The sequence below is a fragment of the Mytilus galloprovincialis genome, chromosome 14, assembly GCF_965363235.1.
Source record: "Mytilus galloprovincialis chromosome 14, xbMytGall1.hap1.1, whole genome shotgun sequence".
Classification (NCBI taxonomy): Eukaryota; Metazoa; Mollusca; class Bivalvia; order Mytilida; family Mytilidae; genus Mytilus; species Mytilus galloprovincialis.
Genome location: NC_134851.1, coordinates 64,841,427 through 64,864,855, shown reverse-complemented (window position 1 = coordinate 64,864,855; position 23,429 = coordinate 64,841,427). Strand labels below are relative to the sequence as shown.

The 23,429-nt window shown below is 31.8% G+C and overlaps 1 long non-coding RNA gene across 1 annotated transcript; it reads right to left on the bottom strand.

The window, feature by feature from the left end:
• Positions 1-1,640: 1,640 nt before the first annotated feature.
• On the bottom strand, positions 1,641-5,918 carry LOC143058294 (uncharacterized). Its single transcript, XR_012972987.1, has 4 exons — positions 5,804-5,918; positions 5,049-5,224; positions 3,420-3,583; positions 1,641-2,441 (listed from the first exon to the last, which is right to left on the bottom strand). It is a non-coding gene; the product is annotated as an uncharacterized LOC143058294 (long non-coding RNA).
• Positions 5,919-23,429: the final 17,511 nt, after the last annotated feature.

The window sequence follows — 23,429 nt, the reverse complement described above, 5'->3', positions numbered from 1 at the left end:
TTAATAATTTCGTACTTCCACTGCACAGATCAACACTGGGGTAGCTGATCGTTGTCAAATATATTTGTCGTATGGTTTTGGTCAAGGCAGGTGGAGGCAGGGGTGGGGAGAATTAGGAAAGATTCTCAGGTTATGTAAAGGACGTACAAAAACAATCTACTAAGGATTAAAGTGACTCTTGATATATATATCTCTCTCTCTCGGAGTAAAGATGATAACAAGAAATGTTTCGTTTGTCTAAAATAATGTTGGCTGTCTGTGCACAATCATATAATCAATCTTTGATATATTTTATAGGATAATTTGCAAACGATAAGATGTAGATAGTAGTACACAAGACACAACATAGAAAACTAAACACACCACAAAACGGGGTCGACCTCAGGTGCATAGGGAGGGGAAGCAGATCCATCTCTACATATGGTACATATAGTGTTGCTCAGGGTATTACAAACCCAGTGTACAATCTAATTGGGTAAGTTAAATTCATGAAAAGGGAAGGGGATTGCAGACACGACATAAGGAACATATTCGATATCATCTGTGAAATGGTTAGTCCATAAAGGTCAACCAACTATTGCATTCTATTAGTGGCGTCCGTAAAATTTACGTACAAACAACTTCCTTTTTCATTACGAATGTGACATACTGAATTAGACTATTTACCGGGTTTATATTAACATGAGCGACACGACGGGTGCAACATGTAGAGCAGGATTTGTTTAACCTTCCGGAGCACCTGAGAACACCCAAGCCTGGTTAGGGTGGGGTTCGTGTTGTTTATTCTTTAGTTTTCTATGTTGTGTCTTGTATACTATTATTTCTGTGTTTGTAATTTTTTTTTAAGCCATGACGTTGTCAGTTTCGATCTATGAGTTTGACTGTCCCTCTGGTATCTGTCACCCCTCTTTCAGATAGTGTGGTATATTTTGTGAAGCCTAATCCCACTTTTCTTTCAAGACATATTTTTACGCGTACCGTGTAAATGCGAAATAAGACGGTTTTTGATTCATGCCTAGAACAACGTCATAGAGCTTAAATGTCACAACCAAGATGCCTGATTTAATGTGCATCAACAATAATATATTGTGTTGTCAAAGCTGACTATACGGTATGTTTTTTTGTTGTTGTTGAATGGCGTATAGTTGCAAATAATTGTTTACATCAACATACTAGTAACTGTATGCTATATTTGCTTTTAAACATTCTTATAATTTAATTGTGGATGTAACGCGTTTTCTAATTGGCTTACGTTGTTTTGTTTATCAGCTCATAGACATAATTTTGTCATGTGACCATGAAGTCGTCAACGTTTGTTCATGATTTACTCCAGTTTAAAATGGAAGAATAATTAAATTAAAAGAAATGACTGCAATATTTTTACTTTCTTTTTGAAATAGAATAAAAAATGTGGTGAACACTTTAAAATAACCAGCTACGAAGGTTATTCGATGTATACCTCATTTTGTATGTTATTTGTTCATAGACAAAAAAAGAATGCAGTCATTCCTTAAATAAATCTGACCGTTCTTTTTCCCGCTTGAATTGATTTACATTTTGTCAGGTCAGGTCGGAGTTTAAAAAAAACAGTAACACAAATACAGAACTTTAATGGAAATTCATAAAGGGGCAAGTCAACAAACAATGGCAAAATCATACAACTTACTTTATCAACCAACTGTACAAATGAATAAAAAATGTCATTTTCTTGATTCGGTACAGGAATCGTCCGTAGAAAGCTGAATTGAAGTCTATAAATAGGGACAACTCAAACTTGAATGACGGTTGTATATAGTCTATAGTATATTGACCAAATGGATAAGCATCACAAACATACATGACAATGATTAGAAAACTGTGACTACATATATCACAATAAACCATGTTTTCGAGTTGCCTTAAAATTTCCCACCTTTTTACAACTGACACTAAAATGTTAAACTTGATCTTGCATTACGTGAAACTAGGAGAAAAAACATATTCGACTGAATTATGTGTAAGTTTTGAAGTATACTATGATTGTAAAGCTTTCTAGATTGATTTCCGACTTGAAAACAATTTTTTTTTATCTTTTTAACTATCGTAAATTCAGAAATTATAGCGAGGTTTTTATTATTGCGAAAAATGCGACAGAGTTGTTGACGCAATAAATTAAACTCGCATTTTAAGTAATTTTATATGAATTAAACAGGATTTTTCTCGAAATCGTAAAAATTTAAATCGCCTTCAGTCTAAAATTACAAAATTGCAATAATAAATGAACGCTATAATTTCTGAATTTACAGTATCATCCTTTTTATACGTAGCAGTGATTGTTCTAAACTAAAATTCAAACTATTGATTATAAATTCGGAAAACGAAGTATGCTGCAGGTAACATATTTTATTATCATTTTCCTTCTGATATTATTTCCACTTGTGCATGTTGTGTAAGAGAATCATCTGCAAAAGAGACATGAATTGAAATGAGAATAATTATAATTCATAAATAATAATAATTAATAACATGAATTCGTGAAAGCGTTGGATACACCGTTACAAAATAGCATTTACATAAACGTTAAATTATGTTTTAGGCGTTTAATAAAAAGGGAATCAAATGATAAAGGCCTCAAGTATATAATTTTGATAATTCTATAAAATTTCTACCTAACGTTATCTCATAAAAAAGTTAATCACTGTCAGGCACCTGAACATGTTTAAAATAAGAAATTAAAGAGAAACGAATTTCATACTCATAACTTAAACTCAAATGAGAAGTACTAAATTTAACATATTCTAATTACTAATTTATGATGCATAACTTTTCAAGACTGTTAAATGTATCCACTATTTTTTTCATGTTAAGAGTGCCTCGGAATCAAATGTCTATAACGGTTAATCTTCGAACAAAGCAACACGACGGGTTACACGGGTAAAGCATAATCTGCTAACCTCTCCGGAGCACCTGAAGTTACCCCCATGTTTCGGAAGGGTTATAGTTGTTTAGTCTTTAGTTTGGTATGTTGTGTTAAGTGTACTTTTATTTGTCTGTTGGTCTTTTTCTTTGTTATCCTTTGTGTTATCAGTTTATCAGACTTATGTGTTTGAATGTCTCTCTTGTATCGTTTGCCTCTCTCTTACTTCTATAACAAGATGGTACTCATTCTACGTTTATATATATGTGGTCAGTAGAAAACAAAAACATCATTATAATATGCAAGAGACGTGTTGATCTTGTTGGTTACATTTTCAGTAGATGTTTTATTTCTAAATTTATACGATATTCGATTCGTTGGCACATTCTGGACTACTCATCCGATTCCCAATCATGCCTATTGACTTTTCTAGTTTGAAATGCTTCTGAATTACAAAATGGATATGTGACTATTTCATTTGAACGTGTAGATCATTCATTTGAAAGGACTAGCTGTCACTTACTGTAATGTTTGATAACTGACATTGAACCCAGAATAGACTATAGAAGAATCAGAATAGAAGCGAATGATCATCGTATTCGAAGTTGAAGTAAATTCTATGCCTTCCTTAGGTCCTCCCGTCAATGAAGCAAGGTATGTATCTCTTGAAATCTCACCATCATATACCTAATCAAAGTAATGTATTATCAATACCTAATAATGTTTTAGTATCTAACTACATCGACAGTTTACTAGAACTGACGATATTGATGTATTACAATACATGTTTTTGCATAAACATGAAGTACATATAGTCGACCGTCTTTTGCACTGACTTTCGCGACGTGTACCACTAGATGAACATGATTTGCTTGAATTCCTTTGCAGAGCATCTTTAATCAACCGATAATTTACAATGATCTATGTTTCTAAAGTTACTTTCTGCGCAAGGTTGTCTGATGATTGTATACTGTTTATATTTTGATGCTGTTTTTGTTAGATGATGATCTTAACAGCACTAATATTCCATGATTGTTCTGTCTCTGTTTCAAAAACATATCAGAAAAATCTACGGCATAAAGGAAAATAAAAATGTTAAGAATCCTCAAAGCAAATATAGATACAATTAAAACCCAATTGTTCGGAAGTCTTTCAAAGCAATTTTGAAGTTTATTAAAAAGACGCTAGTTTGTGTTTACTCAAACCTAAAAGACAACCGGAGGTGACTTGAAAAAACCGGAAGTAGCCTTGTTGCATTTTTTTCATGAAAAAGTACCTGCAATCCATTTATTTTGATATTTAGATACATACACTTATCACTAAAGTGACTTTCTGACCGAAAGTGGCAAATTATTTTTGGCTTTTGGGCAAAAGTATAAAGAATATATAGAAACTATATTTTTTTGGAATCAGTGTGAAAGAAAATATCCTATTAGACCGGAAGTGACATTTACTTCACCCGGAGTAGCTAATTATCTTCCTTATTTCACTCAAAAGTAAAAATTAAACATCTTTTATCGTATCTGTTTGAAGAAACCGACCTCATTTTCTAAGCAAAAACATAGCGGCCTCAAATACAAACCTTCCAGGGTTATACGGTTAACAGTTTATAAGTTAATAACACATACGGACAAATTTATTTGGTTAAGGTAGATAACTCATATAATATTTCATCGAATCATTTCGATTCAAATTAGCCAAAAATTCCTGAGGATGAAACGAACAATTTTAGAAAATAATTTGTCCATACCTTTTTTTGTTACGAAGGAGATGCACACATTTGATTAACAGTGAATAGGAAGAAAACTCTTACATAGAAAATTGTTCGACTTTGTATGAGTGAAGATAAAAAGCGCAGAAACTGTATAATAATATATAAGAAATATCTGAGCGACATATTGCGAAACAAATATTTTACGCGAGAACAAAATTTGACGGTAGAAAACAAATACAATATATCTTTCCACCGAAAATGGAAAGACTTAATAATCCTAACAAATATATTAGGTCTTTCCACAGAAAAGTGGAAAGACCAAATAATAGTAATAATGAGAACAAATACAATAGGTCTTTCCATAGAAAAGTGGAAATAGCTAATAACATTACTAGCAAGACATGCACTACATTTTAAATTAATTGAATATGTGTATACCCCAACTGAATCGGAATTGTCCTCAATGTGAAAACTTGTGAAGTTCAACATTACTCTTGAACCTTTCTTAACTGTTATGTTGTAAATACAGTAATCGTGGTTATTGCAGTAGTTTGATGGATAACGATTTGAAGCGAAACTTCCATCTGGCCCATTAAATGTTCCACCACAAGTACCTGTCATAGTAAATAATTCAGATATAAATTAGTAGAATTCTAGTATCGACGTAAATAGTTGTTGTTTAACCATTATGGACTACTTTTCATCTTATTAAAGTCTGTTTACCAATGGAATAATCTCTCCATGCTTATGAAAATCATGTTTTTTTTAAATATTTAACATGAACTATTATACTAGACTATTTTTATGTGTTACTGTGAAACCGTTTTCTTTAAAATTCAATTTTGAAAACGAAATGAAATGTGCTTGTTTAAAAAAATATATCTTCTTAAGCATGTGTTAAGGTATGACTGTAATATTTTTTTCTGACATGAAGAAATAACATCAAAAATGTGTAGCACACTGATTAACCCGCGTAGCAAAAAAATTATATATAACAGTTATTTCTTACAATTCAATTCTGAATTCCATTTAAACCGGAGTAAATCATGAAAAAAACGTTGATAACGTCACGGTCACATGACACAATTATGTTTATGAGTTGATAAACAAAACGACGGCAGCTAATCAGAAGACGCGTTACGTCCAAAATTAAATTATTATACTATTCAACGGATAATAAATGTGTTACATACTATTACACGCACAGCATCTGTTATTATTGCAAAACGGGCCTATGCCTGTATCTGCTTCATTCACACACACCGGTTTAGTCAATCCGTTAATATCTGTACACAGCTTATACTGAAGTGTATCTGAGAATAGATTAGAAAGAAGAAAAACAAAATTACATATAAATTGTAAGCTATACTAGTTTATAGATTATTGCAAAGAATGATATTGTTACAAATATCTTAAAATTAAGTCTTCATGCACTTTTTTGTATTGTTAATGTTATTAGTATCTTCAAAAATACATCTAATTCTGCTTTTATTTTATAAATCTGTCAAAAAATCTACGTTATTTTCATTTATTCTAGCAAAACGCTGTTTGCGCAAATTTCTTGACCACTACTGTTACTCTGAGTTAAATTGTATAATTGTTAAAAGATGTGTTGTCAGACGCGCATGACACCGCATCCAATTGACAAAAAAATTAAAACTTCATAATAGACAGATTTTCATTAAACAAATAAATAGATACAGGAAGATGTGGTATGAGTGCCAATGAGACGATTCTCTATTCCAATAACAATTTATAACAGTAAACCATTATAGGTCAATGTACGGCCTTCAACACGGAGCCTTGGCTCACATCGAGCAACACGCCTTGGATTGTCTGAAATTTTCGGAATTGTAAAGAAATGTTCCTCGATAGAAGGTTGCTGCTCACAATAAAGCTATTTAACCAAGAATTCAAAATGGTGAAGTTAAAATCATCCCTTCGTTAATTTTACGGACTCCAACACGAGTTGGTTGACCCTTTTGGAATAATCATTTCAAAGAAAATATCGTTTATATCCCTTATGTCGTAAATATAATCCACTTTCCTTTTCACGACGAATGTGATCTACTGAATTATAATTTTCATAATAATTTTGTTATAACATGAGCAACACGACATGTGCCATGTGTGGAGCAGGATATGCTTACCATTGCGGAGCACCTAAGATCAACCGATTTTGTGATGTGGTTCGTGACGTTTTTTTAGTTTTAAATGTTTTTTTTTGGGCTAATATTTGGTTGTTTGTCTTTTTATTTTTAGCCATGGCGTTATCAGTTTATTTCGGTTTATGAGTTTGACTGTCCCCCTGGTATCTTTCTCCCCTCCTTTAAAGCCGTTATCAATGTAAAGGTCGTCGTCGTTGAGAAACATCAAATTATCAAAATAACAAATCCATTGTTCCTGTTTACAATAAACTACGACCAAAAGATGTTATGAACTGTGGAATTATTAATTACTGATGGTACAAATATTCGTGAATTAATGTACATGTACGGTGACTTTAAGCTGTTTCTGCTTTTTGGTCAGAAAACTTGTAATATAATGTATTTTATAAATTTAATTCGTTGTTCACACTGTAACACTTACTCTACGAAAATTGGTATTCGTGTTTATCAATGACCTGAAATCAATCAACAGTAAAATGTTTACATACCATCACAAGGAGTTGGTTGGCAACATCTATAACTATGGCGGCAACATCGACCTGTGTCTTCTTCATCTACTGCACACGTTTGTTTACATATTCCACCTTCAGCTTTGCATTGACGTGTATCTAGATATGCAATTGATACACATATAATTTCTATTTTTTCTAAAATCAAGTAGACCTGACTACTTATTATCATAGGTTGTTAAAAACAGATCAAACTAAACAAATTCGTATAAAATTTGATTGAAAAATACGTTCCAAATGCTGTCATTTGTATTCAAAACCAGACTGTAATCAACTCGAAAAACTAAAACAAAAAAAGAGTTAAACTTTATTTTACATACATAATTATACTTTGATTCTGCATGAGTGTATAAAACCACATCACAAATTAAAAAAAAAATAAGACAACAGAAAATTCTTGTCCCTTGTATTCAAAAAAATAATATATTTTCAAATAACGATAAAGAAGTCTTACTTTTAACTTTAAGAATTGTCACTGCTGCAGCACAAACAATGAAAATGGCAAGTACAAATACAAATTTCATCTTGGTGTTCGACTCAGAACATGTAAATTGTAAGTAATGTAATTATGAATGTATAAATATATTTATATATGTATACGTAGTATTGATCGCAAGTTTGTCTTGTTATAAACGAACACGTTTTACCACGTTGAAAGCTATATTTAGATACATTGTTTCAATCTGTTGTATATGTAGAGAAAAAGTAACCACGAATTGTATTCAGACACTTTTAAAGATTGCTATATAATTACTAATCGAAGAATTCAAGTAGTGAAAAATATTCAACGTGTGACCGAACACCACATTAATTCACGAATGCGCGTAGTGTTGTGCGGTCACGAGTTGAATATTTTTTGATATTTGCATTCTATAAGTTATTCTCTTTATTACATTGGCAAATGGATTTTATTTTTAAATCTTTTTTCGACGCATTTGCAATTTGTTTTGATCCGCCGTTATCGACGTCTTGAGAACGCCTATTGTTGTATGACGTCAGAGAGTGAAATAACCATGATTTTTTCACATGTGAAATTATCGGTTTTTATTTTACTGGGAAATCAATGTAACTCATTGGAACAATTTGATAATAAAATTTAATCAAATACAAAAATTGCAATGCACTGGAGGATACATAGATGTGCACTTTTACAAAATACATGTATGTTCCTTACATCGTAACTTCAATCACCTTCCCTTTCATGAATGTGTCCTACCGAATAAGACTATTAGACCGGATTTGTTATCTTATAAGCAACACGATGGGTGCGACATGAAGAACAGGATCTGCTTACCCTTCCTTCCGGATCACATGCGATAACCCCTGGTTTGTGGTAGGGTTCGTGTTGTTTATTCTTTAGTTTTCTATATTGTGTCATGTGTACTATTGTTTGTCTGTTTGTCCTTTTCATTTTTTGCCATGGCGTTGTAAGTTTATTCTCGATTTATGAGTTTGACTGTCCCTCTTTTTTTTTGCGACCCTCTTATACAGCTATACATAAGTGCATTACATAATATATTAATTAATTATCTGATCATTCTTTTCTTCTTAGATTTGTTCCACAAGAAAAATTCATAAATGGACTGTTGTATTGGTCAAATAATCAATAAAATTATAAGTTGTAAACAAGCTAAGGTAATCTATTCTTGGGAAAAGAAAATCCTTGGTTGTCGAAAAGTGTTGTAACAGGAAATTTTTAAAAATGACCATATAAGAATTTTGTCAAATATTTGTATAAGTAATGCCTTTGAAAGTAATGTAATTTATTACTTATTCAGCGTCAAAAACTGTATATACCCCTTTGCCTCATATTCTCATTAAGAAAAAAATCACACACCTAATTAAATGGGTATTTAAAAAGCTAGAATGTGATAACATATGTTAAAAATTCTGTTATGTCATTTTTAGTAGCAATAAACAAAAGAACTATGTCAATGGGACATGTTTTGATTTTATAACCGCCCTTCATGTTTTAACTAGATAGCATTTGTATTTGCTTTTGAGATTCCATATATCATCAAGTTATTGGAATTCAAATAAGGGTCCTACCGTGCACAAGTCATCTGTGTTCGCTTTGGACCATCAAGTTAATGGAATTCAAATAAGGGTCTTACTGTGTAAATTGTGGACGTGTTTTTTTTGTATTGCTATGAGTCTCATTCCTGACGAAAATCAGCAAAGACCCATCGCAAAACATTTGCTACAAAAATTTAATGATACTTTTGGATATTTTGATGATATACTGGTTGTCAATAATTACGATTTTAGTATGCATACTACAAAAATTATCCTGTTGAACTTACTTTAAATAAAACTAATACATACAATGACCTCTGCTCTATCTCGATATTGATATATATATCATTAACGGAAAGCTTAATACACATATTTATGATAAAAGAGATGATTTTTCTTTTCCTATAGTTAGTTATCCATCTATAGATGGTGACATTCCCTTGTCACAACCTACCGGTATTTATGTATCTTCACTGGTACGATTGGCTCGAGTATGTAACATGAAAATCCTAAGGCTACCATTTTGTTATTGTTTTGTGAATAATAAGTTTACAAGAGCATTCAATTTATGGTTTTTGTACTGCATGTACAACAAACTAATATTAATTAAGATATTTGGAATGAGTCAAAACGTTTAAACAACACCCAAACCCTATAGATTACTTGGATTTGTTTTTAAATATGACTTTAATTGTGGGGTGCATTTAATCCAGGTGGAATTAAACATTGATATACATGATATTAACATGCTAATGTATTATGAAATCGTCTGTTTAGTATTGAATCGATTTGTCCGATTATAGAATATGAAGTACATGTAAATAACCTCTATCATGTGTTGAAGATGAGATTGAATAAAAAATAATAATTAATATCAGTACAACTCATTTCTTGTTACGGCCATCGAATGGGTCTCTTGGTATAAAACAAGTATTCATGCAATGATCGTGCTAAAAATCAGAAGTCCTTTTATGTTTTCAGTTAATATGAGTTTTATTTTCTAGCTATATACAATGATTCGAATTGCACAAAGTAGCATTGAGCTGCTATATACATACATTGTTGGCATTTGGAATTGTTGATATTGTTCTCTGCATGTAAGGGGAAAAGAACACGGAAATGATCAACAGTCAGTAAACGGTATCTTAAAGATGAAGTGAAGTCAACACTCACAATTTTACTTAACAAGGTTTATAAATTATGATCTTTAGTACACGCGTAGAACACTGTTCAAATACCAAAATTTATAAAAGTTAAATGTTCATTTGTATACTATAGCATATTCATAATTTATATAAACATGAGATATTGTACTTTTTCAACAAATTTTCAGACAAATAAAGTAAATTATTATCATATTTATTCACAAATATATGTTACAGGACATTTAAAAATTCTACTAATTATATGTAAATATTTCCGGTTTTACAACTAGACAAAATTCTAATAATGCAATTACATTTTAAAGTACTTTATAGGTAACCTGTACTTGTGTGTTGTTTCTCCTTTGCTATTAATAACATTGAGAATGGAAATAGGGAATGTGTCGAAGAGACAACAATCCGAGCGACCATAGAACAGACAACAGCAGAAATTCACAAATAGGTCTTCTATGTAGCGAGAAATTCCCGCACCCGGAGACGTTCTTTATTGTTTCTGCAGATTTTTATGAATTGTTCAAGAATTATTCAAATCCCGGACTGTTGGTCAATATGATTATATCATATATTCCTATTTATTTAAGTATTGTTATTGGCAGGACTAATTTGAAATTCTTGAAAAGGGACTCTTTTGATGCAAAACACTCCCAGCTATAACTGAAATGAAAAGTTTTGTAATACCTAGTCCATAAATCTTTTAAACCTTTGAAAATCCTTGTACAGCACTTACGGGTGTAACTCGTGGTTGTGGTGTAAAGCAGATCTAAACAAATTGTTAGTTTAATAACAAAAAGATGTTTTAAATTCAAAACAAATAATAAACGAACTTTTTTTCTCTCAAAATATTAATGATTACGACTAATAAATGTATATAACTGATTAAGTATAATGCAAAATGTATTTATTAATCTCTATTGTAAATAACTAACACATATAACAGGTATGGCTATTAAACGATATTCGCCTCAGCGAGTGCCGTTAATTTATATCGTAGGTCTCCACGTGATTTGACCATCTAGTAGTCATGCAATGATCGTGCTCAATATCAGAAGTCATATAATTCTTTTAGTTCGTGTGAGTTTTATTTTATACCTATATTTAAAGAATCAAAATGTATTAACCGACAAGATAACCAGTCAACGCAATATATCTTAGAGATGAAGTGAACAAAACACACACAATTATGTTGACAAGGTTATTAAGTCGACATCTTCAGTACATGCATACAAAACCATTCAAATACCAAAATCCTCAAAGTTAAATGTTCATTTGTATAATATAGCATATTCATATTTTATGCAGGTTTCATATAAACATGAGGCATTGTACTTTCTCAACAAATTTTGCAGACCAATAATCATCATGATTATTCACAAATATGTTACAGAAAATTTAAAACATCTACTAATAATCATCATGATTATTCACAAATATGTTACAGAACATTTAAAACATCTACTAATAATCATCATGATTATTCACAAATATGTTACAGAACATTTAAATGATTATTGACTTTATTATAATGTAGATGTTTTAAATGTTCCGTAACATATTTGTGAATAATCATGATGATTATTGACTTTATTATAATGTACAAATGTAGATGTTTTAAATGTTCTGTAACATATTTGTGAATAATCATGATGATTATTGACTTTATTATAATGTAGATGTTTTAAATGTTCCGTAACATATTTGTGAATAATCATGATGATTATTGACTTTATTATAATGTAGATGTTTTAAATGTTCTGTAACATATTTGTGAATAATCATGATGATTATTGACTTTATTTGTCTGCAAATTTTGTTGAGAAAGTACAATGTCTCATGTTTATATGAAACCTGCATAAAATATGAATATGCTATATTATACAAATGAACATTTAACTTTGAGGATTTTGGTATTTGAATGTAAATACTTCCAGTTGTACAACGTGACAAAATTCCAATAATGCAATAACATTGTTAAGTACTTTATAGGTACCGTGTACTTCTATGATGTTCCTCCTTTACAATTACATGAAAGTATTGTTTCTGCAGATTTTAAAATTGTTTAAGAATTATATTCAAATCCCGGACAATTGATTTATTTGATCATATCATATATTTCTACTTTTTTGGTTATTGTTTTGGCAGGTTTTATTTGAAATTCTTGAAAAGGAATCTTTTGGTGCAAAAACAAAAATGACAGATATAAACGAAATGAAAAGTTATAGTATACCTAGTCCATATATCTTGTAAACCATTGAAAATCATTGTACATCACTTACGACAGTAAGTCGTGGTTGTGGTGTTAAGCAAATATATACACGATTTAAATTTAAGAACAAAAAGATGTTTCAAATTCAAAAACAAATAATGGACGCACTTTTTTTCCTTTGATTATTGATGATTACGACATATAAATATATCTTAGAGATGAAGTGAAGTCAACACACACAATTATGTTGAACAGGTTATTAAGTCGACATCTTCAGTACATGCATAGAAAACCATTCAAATACCAAAATTCATCAAAGTTAAATGTTCATTTGTATACTATAGCATATTCATATTTTATATAAACATGAGACATTGTATTTTCTCAACAAATGTTGCAGAAAAAGTCAATAATTATCATAATTATTCACAAATATGTTACAGATCATCTGAAAAATCTACTAATTACATGTAAATACTTTCTCTGGTCTTTATTTTTTAATTTGCATTGTTTATTTGTATGTTAAATCTAAATGTTTCTATTCTTAATGTTTCATTATTTATTTTATTTTTAAATATTGGTAAGTTATCTTATCTTTATCGTAAACTTTAATAATTTCTGTGTTCTTTATATTTTGACAACTTTCCCTCAATTCGTTGTATTTGCATTTTTTTATTCCTTTATTATTTATCGGTTGTTCTCTTAGCTGTCGGACATTTACTACTTAATTAAAGTACGTCCGGTTGCATACGAAAATATGTGTATTTTTTTTGTCTGTTTGATTATTATTAGCAATCATTGTATATATAGTTTTGTAACATGTCATTTACCTCAAAATACAAAATATTCGTGCATTAATAAAATATGAATAATTGTCTATCCATGGCGTTGATTATTCTTGTTTTAACAAATATAAATAACGGTACAATACAACGATCATAAAGCTTTCCTTTTTGAAAACATTTATTGAGCAACACGACGAATGCCACATGTGAAGCATGATCTGCTTACCCTTCTGCAGCACCCGATATCGCCCTAAGTTTGGAGTTCATGTTGCTCAATCTTTATAGTGTTCATATGAAGGATATGTGCTTTTGTAGATTTCATACCATAAAATGAATAGGAAAAAGGAGGTCCCTGTATACTGTTTTAAACATCAGAAAACTGGGGTGTACACTGAATACAGGTTATACCCACTTTTCTTGACTTATGTTATCTTACCTGTTGAATTCTGTAAAAATTCAATATAGAACAATTATATCAAGAAATAAAATAAAATAATTTACCTACCTACCTACCCATACCCTGATAATCTCAGTCGGGGAGGGAAAACAAAGATATATTTAATGTTGGCCTTGCATGTTATGTGTTTGCTTATTGCGCCGTTCTGATATATGATTTATCCACTTTTTGAAAAAACGGCAACTTTAGCAGCGGGGCATGTAATAGCTAGTTGTCGGTACTATAAATATATCACGACAGAACGTGTACTGTCCATAATGTGCTGCTTAACATCGCATATATCATGTATATATAAACAACATTATATTAATGATTCTACCAATTCTAAAAAAGTGTCGTGTGGTTAATAATACATCTGCAAGTTAACAAGTATAAAACACGCATACAAACTGATATCTTTGTTAAACGTATTAACTTTTAACAAATATTACTAGAACTCATAATGACTGAAAACCTGTTTTAAGACACTTCAAAATAGCCCTTTTACCTTTCTTGAACATACATTGTAACAAATACTAACGATGAACAATAATTATAAGTTGTAACAATGAACCTGCATAGAGCAGATTATAAAACAAGAGATGTAGTTAATGTGGACTTGGGTATTCGGTAAATGTTTGTGCAATGAAAGAATATTATCCACAAAAAAATGAAAGTCAATTATTAAAGGATCAACATGGAAAATGAATAAGAACTAACTTACTTGTGAATGGCAAACATTTCCATTCGACAATAAAACAAATTTGAGTGTCATTTTTTCTCAGAAATTCCCAAATATATCATTATATAGAATATAACTGTAGCACCATAGTCCATTTTAATTCATGTACTTTGCTTTTGTTGAATTCATATGTAGCATTTATGTTCTATTGACATTTACACAAATTGATGTTAACAAGATAACATAAAACATGAAGTGTGTTTCTGCTGTTTCTGTATCATCTACCATTTTCATGAACTTGAAGGGTCCATTTATACAATCGATGTGTGTTTTTTTTTTTAAACCAGACAATATCTCAACAGATATTTCACACAGGTATCATCATTTTTTTGCTGTGCATATATCATTATTTTCTTAAAAATGAAAATCAGTGAAATAGCCATTTTCCCAGATTATCCTACTTTTCAACCCCCTCCCATTCTGACTCCTACTGCACTTCCAAGACTACCGCTACTCCCCCTTTTTGACTTCTGATTAGCAACTTCTTATTCCCATGTTCCCTAGTTTGATATTGCTATGACGATTGACGACTGTATTGTCCGAAAAGCATGTTCTCTTGCCCCACTAACCCCTGAAAATATGTTAAGTTCCGTCTTTTCAAATGACGTAATGCATCCTGTGACGTCAAGTGTGATTCGCCATGATTCGACGCGAAAAAGAAGTTCGTTTGTTATTTTCGCTATTATTGTACAAGTTATCTCACAATGGCGAAATCAAAATATCACCCCGCATGTGGCGTTCTACACAATGGCGAAAAAATGAAAAACGACGGAATGACTTAACAACAGCCTACTAAACACAACTTGAAAACTAAAAACTAAAAACTGATCAACATTAACGAATACTCCCTTAAACAAAACGATGAAATAGTTCTAAATCTCCTACATTCATTGATGATGAAGCTTCTATAAACACGGGATGTTTGGTAAACACAGTTGTTCAGAGTATGAAAGATCAATTTGAACTCAGTTGTCATAGTGAAAAGGAAAACGCGTCAAAATCACTTTGGTATTGGCTTTTTAAAGAAAAAACTCGAATTCGCAATTTATTTTGATATTTTAGAAACCAACGAAATAGTAAAAATCTGCAAGTGTAAGGTTGTTGATACAAACCAAGCAAATGCTATCAATTGCCTACTCTTTCGCTAACATGTTCTTTAAAGATTGTTTTTGCATTGCGTTTTAAATGCACTGGTCTAGTTGAGCTACAGGAAAAATGATGCAAGACCGCTCTGAGTTCATTGCCTATACATGAATGATGCAATAGCACTTTGATTCCCTTGGCTAGACTAATTTTGTATTCAGACATTGGTTAAAGTTTTTAAAGTTTAATCAACTTAAAAAGTTGCAATGCCCTTGATAGGTCGCATTTCCAAATTTTCAGCTTTACTAATATTTTCAAAAAGCAAGTTTCTTGCATTGACGAACTAGTATTGTACAGTAGTTAGATTTTCTGTTTTAATCTGTTGCATACACGAAGAAAAAAGGTATCCATTTATATTCAGACATTGATTATGTTTGTGAATGTTTAATCAACTTTAATAATTGTAATGCACTATAAAATTGAGAATGGAAATGGGGAATGTGTCAAAGAGACAACAACCCGACCAAATAAAAAACAACAGCAGAGGGTCAATGTTATATTATACATGCATTTTTACAAACCAAAAACAAATTATCAAATTAGCTAATTAATTAAATATATGATCATTGTTGACGTCAAAAAGAGAGGCAACAGATACCAGAGGAACAATCAAAATCATTAAATGGAAAATAAACTGACAATGCTATGGCTAAAAGTTGAAAAGACAAACAGACAAATAGTATACAAGAAACAACATAGTAAATGTAGAATATTATTTGTAAATTTCAGCGTGAAAGTCTTTTCCTCCTTGCATTTATTTATGCTGTAAATTATGGAAAAAGATCTTCCCGTTTGAATGGTTTTACACTAGTAATTTTGGGGCCCTTTATAGCTTGTTGTTCGGTGTGAGCCAAGGCTCCGTGTTGAAGGCCGTACTTTAACCTATAATGGTTTACTTTGTAAATTGTTATTTGTATGGAGAGTTGTCTCATTGGCACTCACACCACATCTTCCTATATCTAATCTTCATTTTCAATATTCAAAAAATGTTTGATCATAACATGACAAATCAACAGAAGGAAGATCTTCGATATCACCTGACAAACAGTATTCCAAATTAGTATCTTTCATGCATAATTTAACATTTTGTATATAAAAGGTTATAAGTGTTTGAAACTAATCTATTGGGTGTTTGGACATACACATGTAAAACATTAAAAAGGCATTTGCACATAACGTAATAAATGCTAACAGAGATTACCAATTGTTCAAACGCATATGAACTATACCATTATGTATTATGTTTTTCACTGGAGATACATATGTATAAACTAAAGTCGTTAGACTATAATATTATGAAGATTTCATTTAAGAAAGATGTATCAGAATAAAACGTTTAGAAAATTTAGCACAACAATCACATTTGAGGCAAGATGCAATTATCAACTGAATTGGAGGTAGAATACACACAACATATGAAAGAAAGCAAAAGTGGTTAATCATAAAATTTGGAGGTATTCACAAATCATATAGTAGTTAATGTTTAATGTATTGCCTATAGCACACAACAAAGTTTGAAAATGACATATCACATTGATTGACCAAACCATTAATTAATTTGACATAACACAAAAATGAACTGTCAGAAATAAAGGCATCTGTACATAACATCAAGATGAAATGACAGGACAAAATCAAAGCTACGCAGCACATTAAATATTTACACTATAAGACCGTTATGGCGTTCCATACATACAGTTAAAGATGTAATCGAAGAATGCTGTAGGTGTGAAACAATTATTAGTGACATATGTTGTGTAGATTTGTTCAATTTTTAAAATATATGCAAAATGGGTTTGGCGTGCGACATCTTTCATCTTTTGTTTTACATTTGCATTTTTTTTCAGATATATTTCACATCAGTGAATTTTTACCTGTAAAGATGTAATCGAAGAATGCTGTAGGTGTGAAACAATTATTAGTGACATATGTTGTGTAGGTTTGTTCAATTTTTAAAATATATGCAAAATGGGTTTGGCGTGCGACATCTTTCATCTTTTGTTTTACATTTGTATTTCTTCAGATATATTTCACATCAGTGAATTTTTACCTGTACGTGTTCAAACTAGAAAGACATTAATAAATTGTATATTATTTTGATATCTACAAAATGTGAACACAATTGTACTCAATGTTACGCTTTTTCGGGTCGTTGTTTAAAAAAAGTCTCTACATAATGTGTATGGTTGATTGATGGTTATTCAAGTCACTTTCAGCAATATTTTTTTTTATTTTGTGGCTGTCAACCATTGACATTCGGTTGGGAAACTGATAATCCTAGTCAATTAAAATCAGAGACGAGTGCAGATGTCACGTGAGGGATTAAACTTCACAACGTTATGGTCAGTGTTGAAAGGTCTGCGATGCAGTAGTTGCACCACCTAGATCATTTAGCAATCAGTGACTCAACCATTGTTAGATAAAATTAGTTTATACATGTATGTAGGTCAAACCTAGTTCTGACACCTTATACGTCAATGCAATGGTACATTATTTCAGTGGAGTCAATTGAAAAAAAAATATGAACATTTTATGGTGCATCGCAGTGTTGGTTTTTTGTTATTTTTGTTGAACTTCAGTATAATATTTTTTCGTTGTTTTTCCCTCATAGTTAACGTTTTCCCCTAGTTTTTTAATTTTGTAACCTGGACTTTTTTTCTCAATCAATTTATGACTTTTTTTAACAGCGGTATACTACTGTTGCCTTCACTTGCGTGTATGATACACTGGTATTTCTTTAAACTCACATTCATAAGAATATGGTTTAAGGAAGGTGATGATAACAATAGGTGTAATGAAAGCAAGTGTTTAATTAGTTAAAAATCAAGCTTATTTCAAGTCTAATTTGATGCATAACTCACAAAAAAAAAACAATTCCTGTTTACCAATTCATACCTTGATCATCAATTATGAGATGACAAAAAGATGTGTTAGTGACTTAAATTAATGACTTGGGAATTAAAATTTAATGAATAAAAATTTTCAATAGCAGTGAACATAATTCAGTTATGTTCAGTTGCACCTGAATCATGCAGCTTGGTCAATTAATTCCTAAACAAAATATTTGCATGTTTTTTCTAGTTCTAGAAAAAACATGGCCTCACTTGTATGTTTTGTTGTTCCTAGAATACCTTAAGTATTTACAAATTCAACTGATGCAGTTATAACGTAAAACGTACCCTTTTGTAAATTTCATGCCATAAATTGAAAAAATAAAAACACATTTAAACTGGTCTTGTTTACACAAGAGGTGAAAGCAGGGAATTCACGTATCCAACATTTTCTTACTTGTGCCCAACCTGTTCGAAGTCGAAGACAAAATATATTGATTTCAAAGCACGATTCAGACCATTTTACTTAAAGATTTTATCCTTTAAACAGGAACAGAGGTAAAAGACAAAGCCAATCAAGGTGCACTCAGTGGGTTGAAAGAGGCTTCAGATTTTTTTATTTTCAAATATCACCCTTGCACACAACACAAATCGTGTAGCAAGGTAGTTTGTTTTCCTTGATTCCGAATCATATACTAGACGCTTCAATGCAAAAATGTCTTGATTTAAAACGCTTGTTGATTACAGCATCGGAAAGGTATTACAAAAAACCAACACACGTTTACTACAGCATCGGAAAGATATCACCAAAAACCAACATAGCAACAAAAATTGTTTTGGCAAGAATGGCCAATAAAATTTTTCGAGTCGCGGCGATTCTACCGGGTCGGTGGTGGGAGGGGAAACAAACAATATTTTATTTTTGGCCCAAGATAGTCGAAGAGATTTACAACAGACATTCGAAGCTGTGTGTCATCATACTGCATTGCCAGTTACATATGTATAAAAGGCCTTGACATGAGAAAGTGTAAAACATGCAAACGATAAATCTATGGACCTTATTAATGAACAAACCAACAAACACAAAACACATATATCTTATACGTGTACCTGTAATCTATGAGCGGCTGCCCTGAATATAGGGAATTTCAAATATAAAATCAAACATTTCTGAGAGTACTGCATGGCAACTATGCAAATACATTGTTCCCTACGTATACTAGTTAAGAATTCATTGTTCTGAAACAAAATTCAGACTTAACCTATAACTTGTCATGGTGTGAACTATATATCACATTTAAAGTTCATATACTCCAGCATGGCGAAGATAAATGTGGAAAAATGATTATTTAATTTTATAAGTCCAAGGACTATAACTCTGTTCACAATCATCAGACTGGAATATATATCAAACTTTAACTTGCCATGATTAAATTATATACCAAATATTCAATCAATATTTTCAAGCATGAAGAAAAAAGTGTAGAAAACTGATTTGCCTGACTGACGGAAGGACAGACAGACAGACAGGCTGAGTGCAAACCTAAGTCCCCTTCAATTTCCTTGGAAGGGAACTAATTATTCTACTCTATACAGCAACAAACAAAACTCAGTAAGTTCCATGATACTCTTGACTTTGAGGATACACACAGATAATAAAGTAGGGTGGTTGATTTGATATGCTGTACTGGCATGTTTTTGTGGCCATTTCTGTTACAAATGTATTAAACGTACTCAGCTTACAACTTTGATGACTGAATACTGAATGTGTTCATCTTATAATGTTGATTGCAAGAGTTGCCTGTACTTGACATATTGTCCTTTGTTGTTGGGATGTACAAGTACCCGACCATGTCCACTAGTATTTTTGTCCATCTGGTGAGTTGGGCCTTTTTCAACTGATTTTTATATTTTGTTCTTATGTTGTACTGGTATACCACTAACTGTCCTAGGTTAGGGGGATCCCGCTTACATGTTTAACCCCACCACATTATGTATGTATGTGCCTGTCCCAAGTCAGGAGTAGTTCAGTGGTTGTCGTTTGTTTATGTGTTACATATTTTTTTTCTTTTCTTTTTTGTAATTTTTACTAATTAGGCCGTTAGCTTTCTCTTTGACATGTTTAACATTGTCATTTCGGGGCCTTTTATGGCCGACCATGCTGTATGGGCTTTGCTCATTGTTGAAGGCTGTGCAGTGACCTATTGTTGTTAATTTCTATGTCATGTTGGTATCTTGTGAAGAATTGTCTCATTGGGAATCATACCACATCTTCTTTTTATATATATTGTTACGCCATCTATCTATTTTTATATTGTTAAAGACTGAATGTTGACTCTTTAATGCAGACTTGAGAGTAAAGCTAAAACCAATCAATTTTTGATATTCTTTATGCTGAGTTTCTGTTTCATTCATATACATATCACATCAACTGTTTCATGTTTAAACATAACAAATTATAATACCAGATTAAAAAATGAGACAATGTTTAAGTGTGAAATAGATTTTCCATTGTGAAAATTTTGAAGATTGACAGCTTTCTATGCATTTCTAATACGTTCTATTATGTTGTTTTTTTTCATTTTCAGATTAAGTCCCTTAATGCAACAATGATCATAAATTATAAGTTAAAACTGATCCCCATCTTAACCCTTCTTTTCTTTTAGCTTGCAAAATTCTTATGTATAGTTAAACTTCTACATATTTTTCTAGCTATACATGCATCTCATAATCTATAGCCATATAGTCCAGCGTATATCAGAATAATTGATCACTTTATGGTAAAAGCATGAAACTTGGCAAAATGAAAGATTAAAGGGTATAGACAAAATTCAGATATGGAGCCACGAAAAAAAAATCCAAAATGGCCGCCAAATTCAAGATGGCCGACATAAGTATAACATCATTCACTTGATGAAGTCTTCCATTTCTAATGAGTTCCAAAGATGTCAGAAACTTAAGGAAATACAATTCAGATATGTTATTTATTTTGTTGTTAAACCTTATGGTACAGAAATCATCAAAATGGCGTCCAAATTCAAAATGGCGCGTCAAAATGTCTAAGTTTTACCGTATTCGAATGTATACACCATCATTGTGTGATAGCAGAAAGTTACCAAAGCAGTGAAACTGATCATTTGATATCGACAAAGGCTTACAATGTATCACTTTTACCTGGGTACAAAGATTATATTTTCAAAATGGCGGCAATATTCAAAATCGAGCCGTTTAACATGTAAAAATTTGACGTTTGTTTTTGAATATGGTATAAAATGATTGAAAAATAATGGATCCAAATGCAGGGAAATCAAAATAAAGCTCAGTCTCAATCGGTTTCTCTTTCACAGTCCGGTGAGCATTTGCATAATGCTGTGCATTTTAGTGCTGCTTTCAAGCATTTACATGCTCCTCGACATCCTTTCTTACAGCCACAGTGGATGAGCTCTTGTCATGACATTGAAGCTTCAGCAAGCACAGACCAGAATGGTACCCAAGTACCATCAAGTTTTTGCCAACCAAATAAATCTTGTGATGGCATACCTGGATTTGCAACTAAACAATTTCCCCAAATAACACTACCTTGGTAAACTGCACGTTTCGTATGTTGAAGAAGTGCATCTCTTGTTGGAGGAATATTGTCAATTGTTCTTGTCTTTTGTGTGAATAACTGTTTTCTTAACTCATTCACCGTTTGAGCTGTAGTAGACCGATCATACAAAAGAACAACATACCGTTCTATTACTTTCAACACTTTTAAAATTTCCACTTCATTTGGATTCTCAATAATCTGCAGAAATGCATCTGACAACTCCTCATATACGGACCATGTGTCCCAGGCTGATTTCTTACCTTTCCCAGAAAAAGCTGAGACTGTGTCACAACCGGTAAAAGCATGGAACAGTGGAAAGACTTTCGATTTCAATGGTCCTAGAGCAAGGCACAATCCATGAACTGAAATATATCGGAAGTTCTTTCCAGTGCCAAAACCTATCCACAGCTGTTCAATTTGTAGTCTGTTGAAACAAGAGACAGACAAGACAACAACATCTGTGTCAACTGTTCTGATCAGTATTCTGTTGTGGCCTTTCAGGGAAGCATCTAAGGCATGCAACAACATTCTAGTATCAGCTTCCTCGTGTGAACATGGGCTTAACAATTCATAGCTGTGTTCTGCAGTATTTCCAAGGGCGTTGATCTTGTCAGTTACTACGATCTCATTGTCGATACCAGCACTGGTTATTTTATCAGCGAGAAAATGAAACAACTCAATTTTATTTTCATCTACATGATCTAGGCGCAAGAATTCCTGCCAATTTCCTGGTACATTTGTTTCATCTTGAACTCGTCTTCGAATACCTTTCCCACGTTTTCCTCGAGTAGATGCCTTTAAGCTATTGTCAATGTATGTGTCAAATACAATGTCAATTCTTTGTACATCTTTTCCAACATTCTGAATATACGGTATAAACACTTTTAAAGCGTATTCATTAAATGATTTGATATTGACAGGCTTAAGCATATTAACAACTGCAGATCCATCAAGAATAACAGACGACACTACAGGTTTAACATCTGTTGGAGGGGTTAAGCTCTCCAGACATTTTGAAAGAAGGTCAGCTTTTGTTCCTAGACGTATAGTACCATTTTGACTAAGCGATGGAGGGAAAGCATGATTCTCATGTCTGAAGAAATCGTCAAGGTTTCCATCTCTTGATTGACAAGCAATATACAATCTTGAAAATAAAGTACAATTACTTTTCAAAGCCATTAGCTTGTGATCTGTCGTAGACGTTTTCTTTGCAGGAGGTGGTGTTTGAAAAAGT